Source organism: Neodiprion pinetum, chromosome 6, assembly GCF_021155775.2.
Source record: "Neodiprion pinetum isolate iyNeoPine1 chromosome 6, iyNeoPine1.2, whole genome shotgun sequence".
Classification (NCBI taxonomy): Eukaryota; Metazoa; Arthropoda; class Insecta; order Hymenoptera; family Diprionidae; genus Neodiprion; species Neodiprion pinetum.
The window spans coordinates 14,714,601-14,727,936 of NC_060237.1; the positions used below are offsets into that span (position 1 = coordinate 14,714,601).

Consider the following 13,336-nt stretch of genomic DNA (forward strand, 5'->3'; position numbering starts at 1 on the left):
GAGATCAGAGGGAAGCGTCACGCGGTTCTTTTGCCACCGCTCTGGCTGGATGTAACTGGTTTTTACTAGTTTTTTTGGCGCGCGCCCTTAGGGCCAGTTCTCGCACGATCATTCGTCGCCGAGACGGAACGTCAGCGTCTGCTTGCGCTGCCGCTTACGAGCTGGGGCGCTGCTCTCGGTTCTAACGACGGGCGAAGCTGGTTGCTGTCGAGAGGTCCCCACACACATACGCTTTAAGTGAATGCCTTAATGTCAGTACGTGGAAGTCTGTTAGGGATAAAGTGTGTATTCAGCTACAGGCAGTACTTTAATGACAAAAATTCATTCCGTGTTGGTAAACCTGCAACTGTGTTGCGTTTAAAATGAGACTGTGTGGCACTTGGAGGTTAGAAAACCTTGTAGCCTTCAAACGGAGTAACGAGAAGAACTGAAGAACTATCAGTTAATGTTTATCACCTCAGTAATACAATATGTGAAGCAACATAATGCAATGTTCTTCGTAATTTCATTCATTAGGTAATAATTACCCAACTATCTTTCATTTTCCATTTTTTGAAAAGCTTATAATTAATATATCTCGCATCTGTAATTCGAAACGCATTTTTTTTTGTTACATACCCTGGTGATACTTCAAGATGAAGAATATTTTCAGTTGAACAATTGGTCAACTAATAAATATGTACCAAGCTTGGTTACGGCACAATGCCGACCGAAGAAAAGTATCACGAATGAAAAAAGCATTGATTGAAAAACAAAGGAGATCTAATCGGACGATCCTTGCAATTAATTCTGCAACCTAGGCGACGCAGATTATTTCAACGTCTTGTTGGGTACATCCTGAACTCGTGTTGCGTGAACATGGCAAATTTTGGGAAACAGCCATCCCTAACTACACAGGTAAAGTGATATCTATTTATTCTACATCAAATACATATAAATATAGTAAAGTGTTTAATAAAATTACACGACACGTCTAATCATGTTTAAAAGCTACTTTATTCTGTAATTGATATAATTTTATAGACCAACTATACTGACTCCTAATTTTTTTACCCATTCAACAGATGAATGATTTCGGAAATAATTTTCGCTTTAAAAAGGCAACATTTATGAATTTGTGCAACATGCTTAGGCCCTGCCTGTTATAACACAACACTCTTATGAGAGAGGCTATTGTGCTTGAAAGGAGAGTGGCGGTCGCCTTGACGTTTTTGAAGGAAAACTGTGACTTTTGGTCCATTGCTGATTTATATGGAATTGGAAAATGTACCGTAGGATGTCTGTTATATGAATTTTGTGAAGCGGTGCTTGCACATTATTATGATGACGACATCAAGTTTCCCGATACTGAAGTGGAAAGATTAGCTATAAGCAGAGGTTTCATGAACAGATGCCAATTCCCTGATTGTTTTGGTGCGATGGACTGAACTCATATTCCTATATCAGCACCTGCAGACCATCCCGAGGATTATTATAATTATAAATCATTTCATTCGATCGTCGCGTTATGCGCTGTTGATTACAAGTATCGGTTCACGTAAGTGTCAATCATTAAAGTATAAGAATTACTTATTTAAATTATACCATATATGCTCTCGTAACAGAATATTGCAGTGTTGGATGTCAGTACTATTTTATGTTGTGTAGGTTTTTGGTCATGAGACACCAAAATCAAATGTAGCCAAATAATTTTTATTTTTCATTTTTCATTGGAACATTATTTATTTGTAGGTATATAAACATTGGCGCCCCTGGATGTTGCAATGATGCATCAATTTTCCATAGAAGTGCATTATTCAAAAAGTTCTCTGTGAATAATGAGACTCTTAATGGACAAACAACTAATCTGCACATCATATCTGATGCAGCTTTTCCTTCGTTAACATGGCTGTTGAAACTTTATCCCATAACCAACGAAATATCGCTCATGAATCGAAATTTCAATTATAGGTTCAGTAGCGCAAGGATGACAGTAGAGAATGCTTTTGGTCCGTTAAAAGGGCGTTGGAGAATACTATTAAAAAGAGCAGATTTGAACCTCGAAAATATGAAACAAGTGCAAAGGTTTGCTTTGTTTCACATAACATTTGTGAAAGTCATAATGAAGTTTTTCACCTCGAATGGCTTGAAAAGGTTAGAGCTGAAGAAAACAGAATGGCAAACATACCTACTATCCCAGTTCTTGATAATAGAGCTTCTACAGTAGCTGAAATAAAAAACAAGATATGATCACGGAGCGCTTGACGAACAATGGAATGTCTACATTAGATTGTTAAGAATCAAGTATTTTCAATTTATAACGTGTTATAATAAATTTTGCATCGATTGAATGTTTTTAATAAATTATCATTCTCAAACCTTATAAAATTTTGTATGTTTATTATATCCACTTAAATTACATACTTATGTAACGTTATTATTAATTAATAAACAAATGCCTATTATATAAAAATATTAGCTTAAGTATTATAAAAACAAATTTTTAATATGAAAAACATTTTCATATTTTAACAAATCAATGAATTATAAAAATATATGTATGTATTAGGGTGTTTCAGAAAAAGAAGCGTTTTCTGAATTGGTTTTTCAATTTTTTTCTATTTCAGTGGTGGCTAAAGAAATCCACAAAAAATTCCGACACTGTTTTAAGTCGATTGAAACCGTGGTTGCAACATCATACCAAACAATTATCAGAAGCGAAGAGGGTGAGGTACATGGGTTGCAAATTTGACGTGGAATGCCCCATATACAATGTATATCTATTAGGATGGTCGTTAAACGGATTTTTTACGTTGATGGCTTCGAATATAAAAAACCATCTCTAATTTTTTCAGATTTTCATTTCGAGCTCTTAGTGGCCTTATGTGATTTTCTTTTTAATTAGAAAATAGGTAATTTTATGATTTCCGGAATCTCGCCTATTGACAGAGGTCTCAGATAGGAAATATCCTCAGGATTAGGGAAAAAATAATTGAAGAAATCCCACATGTGCGCAAAATTGTTAAGAATCGATTTGAATATCAAAAAATTAAGGAAATTTGGAAATTGAGGAAAATGTTTTCCCAAAAAAAAAAAAATGGTCGAAAATGTGTACTATATTCTTGGGCACTAGAATGGAATTCCCCACACATCTTCTTCCTATACAATCAATAATAAAAACGTTTGACAATTCAAGGAAAATTAAATAAAGTATAAAATACGACTACACGTCCTTCCCGTTTTTTCTCTTCTTAATCTATAAAGTAAATAGACGAGCGTCAAACCTGCCGGTTTTTCCATACATGTAAAATAATTATGTAATTCACTTACCATCTTGATACCTCTAGAGCTGCTGGCACTAAACTGAACACTATGAAGCCTCTTAACTGGCTGCCAATATGAGAAGAGGAGAGGGGTCCATACATTGTTGCTACTGAAATAATTTTGTCGTTCCGATCTCGCATCTCTCAAAATTCTTAAGAAATGCTCGTCAAAACTCATATAAAATGGGCGTTTTTTTTTTTTTTTTTTTTGATAAGTTTTGACAGTAATGGAAAATAGAGATTAATAAAAACAAATGTATTGTTTTTCAATAACACCGGCCCAATTAAATTTTGAAAGGCTCATGGTTGAATAAACTCCAGATTTGGGATTAGCGGACTCAAATGCATAAAAATCATACTTGGTCTATAGTTCCACAAATTTTTTTCTTACCAAAACTGCTAATTTTTGGCGATTTTTATGGTTTTTTGCAATTTACTCAAAATTTTGAGGGTGTACGAGCAAAACTGACTTCAGATTCGGATTCAGCGCGTCAAAATACATAAAGATAGGTAGGTCCAGTCAAAAGTTGTGACGGGTTTTGAGTCCGCACTAATTATGTGGAAGGGAGGAACAATTAGAGACGGGGCGAGGAAGTCGAGACTGATCGAGTAGGTAAAACTTTGTGTCTGTATTTGTGGGGGGGGGGCCGACAATGAGTTGCGATCGGGGGGGGGAGTCGACTTAAAACTACAAAAGATTATTACAATGGGGTTGTAGACATTAACGGTGGCTGATCACGCCTCAGCCCTTAGCGTCACTTAATTCTAACTTACCGGTACGCGCGCGGGGCGGGGTGTGTAAGGTGACGGGGAGTGTGAGGTAGGAAGGGTCGGTATTGCGGGGGGAGGTGGTGTAGGGTGACGGGGAGTGTGAGGTAGAAAGGGTTGGTATTGCGGGGGGGGGGAGATGCAGATCGGCGGTAGATTGCAGGCTAACCTGACGTCGACGGAGTGTCGGTGTAACGGTGTTGAGGGGGAAGCGTCTGGGGTCTCGGGTCTCCTCGGTTCGTCGTTCTCTCTCTCTCTCTCTCTCTCTCTCTCTCTCTCTCTCTCTCTCTCTCTCTCTCTCTCTCTCTCTCTCTCTCTCTCTCTCTCTCTCTCTCTCTCTCTCTCTCTCTCTCTCTCTCTCTCTCTCTCTCTCTCTCTCTCTCTTTCTCTTTCCTTCTCGCGTGTCACTTCTTCGTAGGTCGCTGTCGTACTACTGGCTGGCGCTCGGCTCAGCCGAGCGTCGGTGGGCTTCGGTTAGCTTCGGGTGTTTCCCGACGGGCCGGGACTCACCCGTTCGGCTCTTCCCTGCTATTGGGGTTTGTTGTGACTTGCACTCTAGGTGCAACGTCACAAAGTACAGACCACTTTTTTTTTTGTGGGCCGGTGTTATTAAAAAACAATACATTTGTTTTTAGTAATCTCTATCTTTTATTACTGTCAAATCTTTTCCTTATTGAAAAAGAGGTGCCAAAAACGGGGAACAAATCGATTCACTCTCGGAATTTTATTGTTTCAATTATTTGTTCTCTTCTGGGTTACCCCCACTACAAAAAAGGTGGGTTCAGTAAAAAAAAAGCAAAAGGAAAGAAGGAAAAAATCGACCGGCTCTCGAAATTTTCTTTCTTTCATTTGTTTTATCTCTCCGAAAATACAAAAAAAAAACCGGGATTGAATAAAAAAAAAAAAAAACAGTGAACTGCGATCGAACCCGTGTCCCGCATCACTCCATCCTCATGTTGTTTTTTTTTTTTTTTTTGAGGAGGAAACCATATTTATTTATATGAACAATAAATGTACAATATTTACAATGTTGCACTTGTAATTATCTTAGTTTATGTAACTCCAGCTTAAATTTTAAGCTCCATCTAACATTTTGTTTTACATTAAGTGGTTAACTTATTTTTTAGTGTTTTGTTTAAGACTTGAATGCAGTATTATTGCAAAGGCAGCAGTAATTAACTTAAATACAGAAAAACTTCGCGCAAAAACCTGTGATTGAAAATTCATCCTCATGTGGTATCCACTCAGCCACACCACAGCTACGTCCGTGAGCGCGCGTTTGCTCGGTATGCTTATGGAGCTTGCTTGGAATTGGCTGATGCTTCTCTGGAAGACTCAGTTCGAGAGAAAAAAAATTTCCCCCAACCACTTGCCCATTGCACATTTTGCATAAATGTTATTGAGCTGGCTTCGTATATTTTTCCATATACTGCGTTTACAAATATTCAAGAACACCAGGCGTCACATATTTTCATATCAATACAAAAATAATATTTATTAAAAAAAAAAAAAAAATATTCGGGCTGGGAATGGTTGATTAATTTGGTTCAGCGTCCGCTAATTGAATCCAAAATTTATCAAATCTGGAGATGCTTTTATTCGCTGACATTCATAACTGAAACAAAAAAAATCCCAATTCTTGCATTCCTGGGAACATCTGTGCGAGCGGGGACAAGAATGCGATTGGCAACCACTTGCTCGAGGAACCGAGTATATCTATATATACACGATTGTGGGCCACCTTTGGTGCGTGGCCGCCTAGGTGTCACGTCGATGCTCCAACCTACCTAGTATCACGAAAAGCCGAGCGTTGGAGATTTCCCTACTCATCTCTGTTGCTACTGCAATACAATGCTCGCTTGGTCAGATCCAATAAAACTACAAAAAAAGAAAATATCATATGCCATATTTATATTATTTTTTACGTAAAATTACTTTAATTCTGTTAACCAGAGCCGGTGAAGTTTTTTTTTTACTAATTAATTCAATACTTAACTCACAAAAAAGCAAATACATGAATATAAACGTTAAAAATATCACATAAATGATTTTTGTGAGTTAAGTATTGAATTAATTAGCAAAAAAAAAAAGTTTACAGACTCAGGTTAACAGAATTGAAGTAATTTCACGTAAAAAATAGTACAAATATGGCATATGATATTTTTTCGTAGTTTTATTGGGAAATATTTGAAATTTTTGATTAGTGTTATTTTTGATCGCTGAGATCTTTGAAACGGTCGATCTGAGGAACTTTGATCTTCAGACGTTTTTTGTAGAGCGTGAAATTTCCTACAAATCGCTTTTTTCAGATTGTTGTTACGATGAACCGTTACAAAGTAATAAAAATGCAAAAATAAAAAATAATATTTCCCGTGTTATTTAAACAGAAGATAAAGAAATGGATAGATGCAACCCTTACTATTGATATTAAGAGCTCATATTGGTGCCAAAATTTTGTTTTTAGGTATACTGTCAGTTTTTGGGCACCATAGGAAAAAAAAATCATTTTTTTTTTGAAACACCCTAGTATGTATATTATTCTTAATAGTACTGAAGTAATTTCTACCATATCACATTCATTTTTTTACGTATTGTGCAGCAATAGTAGTAGTGCATTCTTTTTTGGTACATTGTACACTAAGAGCTACGCATTAAGGTAAGAACCAAAATAATACAATATCAATGACTTCACTTAAAAGTATAAAGTTATACGTTATAGTTATAAGTTATAGTATCACAATTTTCTTTGCATGTCGCATAAAATTTGATTACATAGAATGATAACACTCACATAAACCTCACCTTAAAACTACACGAAAATCAATATTATTGTTGAAAAAAACGAAAGAATGAAAATAACCTAAAATAATAGTAACAAATTATTACAAATAGGCGACAATAATAAACGTAGGTTATTCTAAATTGTACGTCATACTTTATTAGGAAAAGAAATGGTTAAATAAATTAGAGAACAGTTTATACATATGGTGAGAGAAATTCTGTACGTCTGTCTTGTATGTTTATTCTGTAACGACTAACTTTTCATATCCATACATAGGTATGAAGAAGAAGGTAAACATTGTATACCTTGTGTATATGTTGCGTGTAAATGTGCTGTCCGTATGCGAGAGTGAATGTGTATGTGAATCTGTTCTGGCCTTTATGATTGTGTCGTTGACACTTTTATTCAACATTCCCCCTCAACGACGCATCTGCCTTCCAGTTTCCTAGACCGATCTTCTCGCATATCGTCTTTATCCTGTTTGGTCCAAGCGGCTTTGTCAACATATCCGCTTCGTTTTCTTCGGTGCAGCAGAATTGAAAATCAACAATTTTCTTGGCTTTAGCATCTTTTGCGTAATAGTACTATACGTCAATATGCTTCGTTCTGTTTTTATAGTCACCTGATTTTATTTTATTCAGGCAACTTTGGTTATCTTCGTTTATAATTGTCGGATTCTTTTGAGGCTCTCCAAAATCCGTTAGTATTCTGCGAATCCAAGTTACCTGCTGACATGCTTCGGCTAATGCCACGAACTCAGCTTCTGTGGATGATAACGCCACACAACTCTGTTTTCTGCAATTCCAGCTGATGATTCAACCGTTGAGTTTGAGATGTGTCCACTATTTGATTTGCGATCATCTCTGTCTTCTGCTCAGTTTGCATCCGCAAATCCGATCAGTTATTTAGAATTTTGATTCCCGTTGCTCAATTTTAATTCGTAATCCATTGTTTGCTTCAAGTATCGTACGCATCGTTTCGCCTCATTCCAATCAACGTTCGTGAGTGCAGTGATCTTTTGACTCAGAATAGATACAGCTGCTGAAATATCTGGTCGAGTGTTTACAGTGACGTATAATAAAGACCCAATCAGCACTCGATAATACTCGTTTTCAATGTTCGGAGAATTTCCTGTTAGCTTGAAATAACCGGTGTCCATTGGCGTGGTCGATCCCTTTGATTCTTCCAATCCGGAAGAACTTATTACCTTCTTTATATAATTCTTCTGGCTTATGTAGAAGTTTCCAGAAGAGTCTCTTCTGACTTGAATTCCGAAGTAGCATTTGAGATTTCCCAAGTCCGTCAGGCGAAAGTACTTGTTCAACATATTCTTCGTCTGTTCGATGAGTTCTGCTGAATGACCAGCCACAATGATGTCATCAACATAGATTATCAAGTATATCACTTGATCCTCTTCTTCAAACTTCATGTATAAGCACGCATCGGCGTCGCTTTGTTTAAATTTGTGTTTTTCGAGGACTTCGTTGAGTCTATCATTCCATGATTTTGCAGCTTGTTTGAGACCGAAGATACTTTTCTTCAGCTTGCAGACGTAATCTTCGCATCCTTGACGTTTGTATCCTGGAGGTTGATTCATATAGAGTTCCTCCTTTAACACGCCATTCAGAAAAGCGGTTTTTACGTCCAAATGTTTGACCTTCAAATTTCTGTTTGCGGCAATCGATAGCAAAATTCTTAATGTTTCGTGTTTTACTACCGGTGCGAAAAATTCATCATAATCGATCCCGAATTTCTGTGAAAAACCTTGCGCCACTAATCTTGCTTTGTAAGTGTCTGGTTTTCCATCATTTGAATGTTTTTTCTTAAATACCCACTTATATCCAATCGGTTTTCGATCGAGAGGGTTTCTTGTTAATTTCTATGTATCATTTCCGAGTAGAGACTTCATTTCTTCATGCATTGCTAATTTCCAATGGCTTGCTTCTGGTCCTGATAAAGCCTCTTTTCTACTTGTCGGTTACGTTTGTTCTTCTTGTACCAGTTTAGCCTGTGGTACAAATCTATCTGGTGGCCTTCCTTTGTTTATTTGCGGTGGCATCTGTCTTTTCTCCGGACGTTCTTCGTCCTGATTTGCAGACTCGAAACTCCAATCCGGATCATTTTCGTCTTCGTCTTGCGATGTACTTTCTGCGAGACTAATTATGCTGGAATCTGTAAAATTCCTTCATGTCGCAGCAGTAGTATTCTGTAGTGATTCGTTGTTTTCTTCTTCGTCCATCGGAGCACGATCTTCTGGAGGTTCATCCGGGGTATTGATGCTAAATTTAATGTGTGCGACTTCTTCAGATTTCTTGATGATTTCATCGAAATCTGTGGTGTTTCCACTTACATCTTCTTGAGTACCGTAAATGTCCTGTACTGATTTTTCCTGTACTTTGTAACGAATTGCTTGTTTGCCAAGCCAAGTACTATAAATGCATTATAGAGAAGGACATTTTATAATAATAAGAATGGTGAGACAGATAAAAATTGGTCAGGAATCGTGATGGAGGATGAAATAAAATAAAATAATAATAAATACTTAAAAATAACGCTTATCTTTTGGAGGCGTCGTACGATAAAAGTAAATGTTTTTCCGCTCTATTGAATTGTCAGTCCTTATATATTGTTTATTTTAATCAATCTGATCATCGGATTCTGAATTTCGTCACTTTCCCAACAGGGTTCGAAAATGTTACAATAGAAAAACAAATAAATAAATAGTTAAAAATTCGGTCGTGGGTCTTAGACGGCCATTACATAGATGTGGATGATTTGACGATTACTGACCGACTGACTATTCTCGCAGCCTCACGATGATCGACACCACACGTATATGTGTGAACCTATACGTGTGATGTCCAGACTCTTACAACTTCGATCCACCAACCTGTACGCCTTCGATTCCTTAGCATACCCGACGAAAACGTATTTGTTCGCTTTTTCATCTAATTTTGTTCGTAGTTCTTTCGGTATGAATGCGTGGGCGTGACATCCAAAAGCTCGCAAATCGCTGATGTCTCGTTTCTTTTCATACCATAGTTCAAAAGGCGTTTTGTCCTTCGGAGCTGTCGGCATCCTATTTTGTAAATAATTCGCGTGGTGAACTGCCTCATCCCAATGTCTGTTTGGCAGTCTCGCATCGACGAGCATGCATCTCGCAGCTTCCATCAAAGTCCTATTCTTTCGTTCGGCGACGCCGTTTTGTTGTAGACTATACGGTGCCGTCAGATTTGTTTCGATCCCTTCTTTCCTTAGTTGATTTTGAAGGTCCTTCGACAGGTATTCGCCTCCACGATCCGATCGAATTATTTTTGGCTTCCTTCCAAACTGTGTTTTTGCATGCTCAATGTAATTTCGGATGATTTGAGCTGCATCCGATTTTTCTGCTATAAAAAAAAATTTGCGTAAATCTACTGTAATCGTCTATTAGAGTCACAAAATATCTTTTCGCGAGTCATTGTTTTCATAGGCCCACACACATCCGTGTGTACCAATTCTAATGGCTGAGTCGTCTTCTTTTCTGGATTATCCTGCTCCCTTTTCGGAAATGGCTCACGCGCCATCTTCCCTGTTATGCAGCTTTCACACGTGACCTTGATACCGCAGTCTGTTAGCTTAAAACCAGTGACTAATTCGTTACTTGTTAGCTTTTTTATAGTTTGCGGATTTCTATGACCAAGCCTGTGATGCCAGGTATGTATGCAGGTTTCAGTGTGACCGCCCTTTACTGCGAGAGCCCTTTCGGCCAGTTTCATCTCGTAGATGCCTCCGTGTGCAATTCCGACTGCAATGCTCACACTGTCTTTGGAAACATTGCACTTTCCACTACTAAATTCAGTTTTGTATCCGAGATTGTCCAGCACTCTAATTGAAATTAAATTTTCCTCAAAATCCGGAACACAGAGCACTTCTTTCAGTTTTATACAAACTTCTTTATTATCTTTATTTATGCACTTTAATTGTCGTTCACCGATTTCTTTCACCGCACACCTTATTCCTTTTGCGACCCGCACTTAAGAACAGTGATTCTCATTTAATGACGAAAAGAATTCTCTGTTGTTTGTCATATGACTCGTGGCACACGAATCAAAACACCAAACGTCCTTTAACTTTTGTCCCGATTTTCCTTCACGCACCGAAAAACAATGATAGTCATCTATAGAAGTATCCGAAACCTTTTGATCATTACTGCTTTTGGCACTTGAAACTTCATTTGTCTGTCCGTGATTATCCGCGATCCGCGCACTTGCATCTTTATTTCCCTTTTCTTTATTTGCCATCCATCGTTTGCATTTTTCGCAGTTTATTTTCAGGTGACCTCCCTTTTTGCAGAAAAAACAAATTAAACCCCATGAAGCGGTGGCTTTATCTTTATTTACCCACAACGCTGCGTCGCTTGAGCTGTCTGTTGTTGCTTGGCTACGTCTGTTGTGTTCGTCAGTTAGCTTACCCTTTACCAATGATAAAGTGAGGTTAGCCTCAGATCGTGATTCTAACGCCGTTATCATTGTGTTGTATGATTCTGGTAAGCTACAAAGCAACATTGCCACGGCTAATTTTTCAGCGAGCTCTTCTCCCAACGCAGTCAGCTTGTCCACCAAATCCTGCATCATGCCTATATGCTGCTCCATATCACCATCGCATCGTCCTGTAATCGCATGTTGCATATTTTCTTTAAAAGAAACACCTTACTTGTAAGCGACGATTTCTCGTGGTACATTCTTAGTGCTTCCCATTTTTCCTTCGCAGTTGTTTTCGTGCGTATGTGTACTAGCTGGCTATCCTCGACCGACAGACCTATATCCGCTCGGGCCTTTCCATCCCGTATTCTCCATGCGGCCATTTCTGACTCGGCTGTAGGGGGATCATTTGTAACTACACTCCACAGATCTTGCTTTGTGAACAACAGTTCTAGTTTATATTTCCATGTCTGGTAGTTTTCACTGTTAAGTTTAGTGATCGATGTATAGTTATTGTCCGCCATGTCCCTTCACTCAAACGTGTACACACACTTTCTTTTATATTGAAAAAAAAAAACTGTTCGTTTCGGGCTTATTTCTCGTCTATCTGTTGTTCGAAAAACTGTCAACGCATCATTTTCACTCTACACTACTGGGCCCATAACCTGTTGCAAATTATCTGCAGTTGCCCGAATTACTTTATTAGGAGAAGAAATGGTTAAATAAATTAGAGAATAGTTTATATATATGTTGAGAGAAATTCTGTACGTCTGTCTTGTATGTTTATTCTGTAACGACTAACTTTTCATATCCATACATAGGTATGAAGAAGAAGGTAAACATTGTATACCTTGTGTATATGTTGCGTGTAAATGTGCTGTCCGTATGCGAGAGTGAATGTGTATGTGAATCTGTTCTGGCCTTTATGATTGTGTCGTTGACACTTTTATTCAACAAATTGTATCTTCGTAAGTATCACAATCTTTCTTGCATGTTTTATACGTTTGAACTACACAGAGAGGTAATACTCGTCTAAACCTCACATTAAAACTATAGAAATATCAATATTAATGAGAAAATAATTTCAAAAAAAGGGATCAAAATATCTTAAAAATGAAATTAGCAAGTTATAATAGATAATATGTAAGCGTGAATATATAATATACGTATGTTTATATGGACATGTGGATCGTTACTTATTATTGACTACGGTGATACAAAATAATGGTTTCTCATCGCCAGTATTTGGATACACCTTCTGAAAATTATTCAAGTCCACTGCCTTAACAGGTCGTTTCATATGAACTAATTTTAGAAAGAAAACTTTGGATTAACTTTTGATTGCTGGCCCACAATATGTTCTTCAGTCGATGATAAATTTTTAATACGAACTTGCTGCAGATTATTCTCATCATTTATAAAATGCACAGGATGTGCCCAATGAAATACAGGTAATTCACCATCATCATCGTCGACTTCCAAAGTAGGTACTGTTTTATAAATCTTTTCATTTTGTACATGTGATAACTTTGTAGGTTGTACATTTATTTGTTGAATGGCACGTTTTGTTGGTTCCAAAATACCTTTAAATTGATTTGAAGGAGTAAAATTGTTGATGTTATGTGCATTTTTTAAATCACTTGTTTGCTTTTCTATCACTTCTTCGTTTAGTTACACTAGGTTTTATAGGCAGTTGCTATGATAGATGTGATCGGAATTTTGGTACTCTAGCAGATTCCAGCACATTTCTGCATGAGTTTTCTTTATAAAACTCGAATTCACACAATTTTGAAATATTGTTTGATTATTGACTGCAATTGACGGAATCTGTTGCATCGTTGTAGTCACTCAAGCTTTCATTACCAGTTGTTAGTGCATTATCAACCGTCACGGTGGCATTATTACGATATTTAGGCAGGATAGGTGATACTGATGTATATCTGGAATCACTCACATAGTCTGTAATATGATAATTAATTCATCAAGTTTGGTTATTAAATATTGCAATACCACAAAGGTAA

At 37.3% G+C, this 13,336-nt stretch overlaps 1 long non-coding RNA gene across 1 annotated transcript; it reads left to right on the top strand.

Annotated features, from left to right (window-relative positions):
• Positions 1-209: 209 nt before the first annotated feature.
• LOC124221079 (uncharacterized) lies at positions 210-2,301 on the top strand. The gene is made up of 4 exons (XR_006883724.2): positions 210-516; positions 636-897; positions 1,065-1,537; positions 1,732-2,301. It is a non-coding gene; the product is annotated as an uncharacterized lncRNA (long non-coding RNA).
• The last annotated feature ends 11,035 nt before the right edge of the window (positions 2,302-13,336 follow it).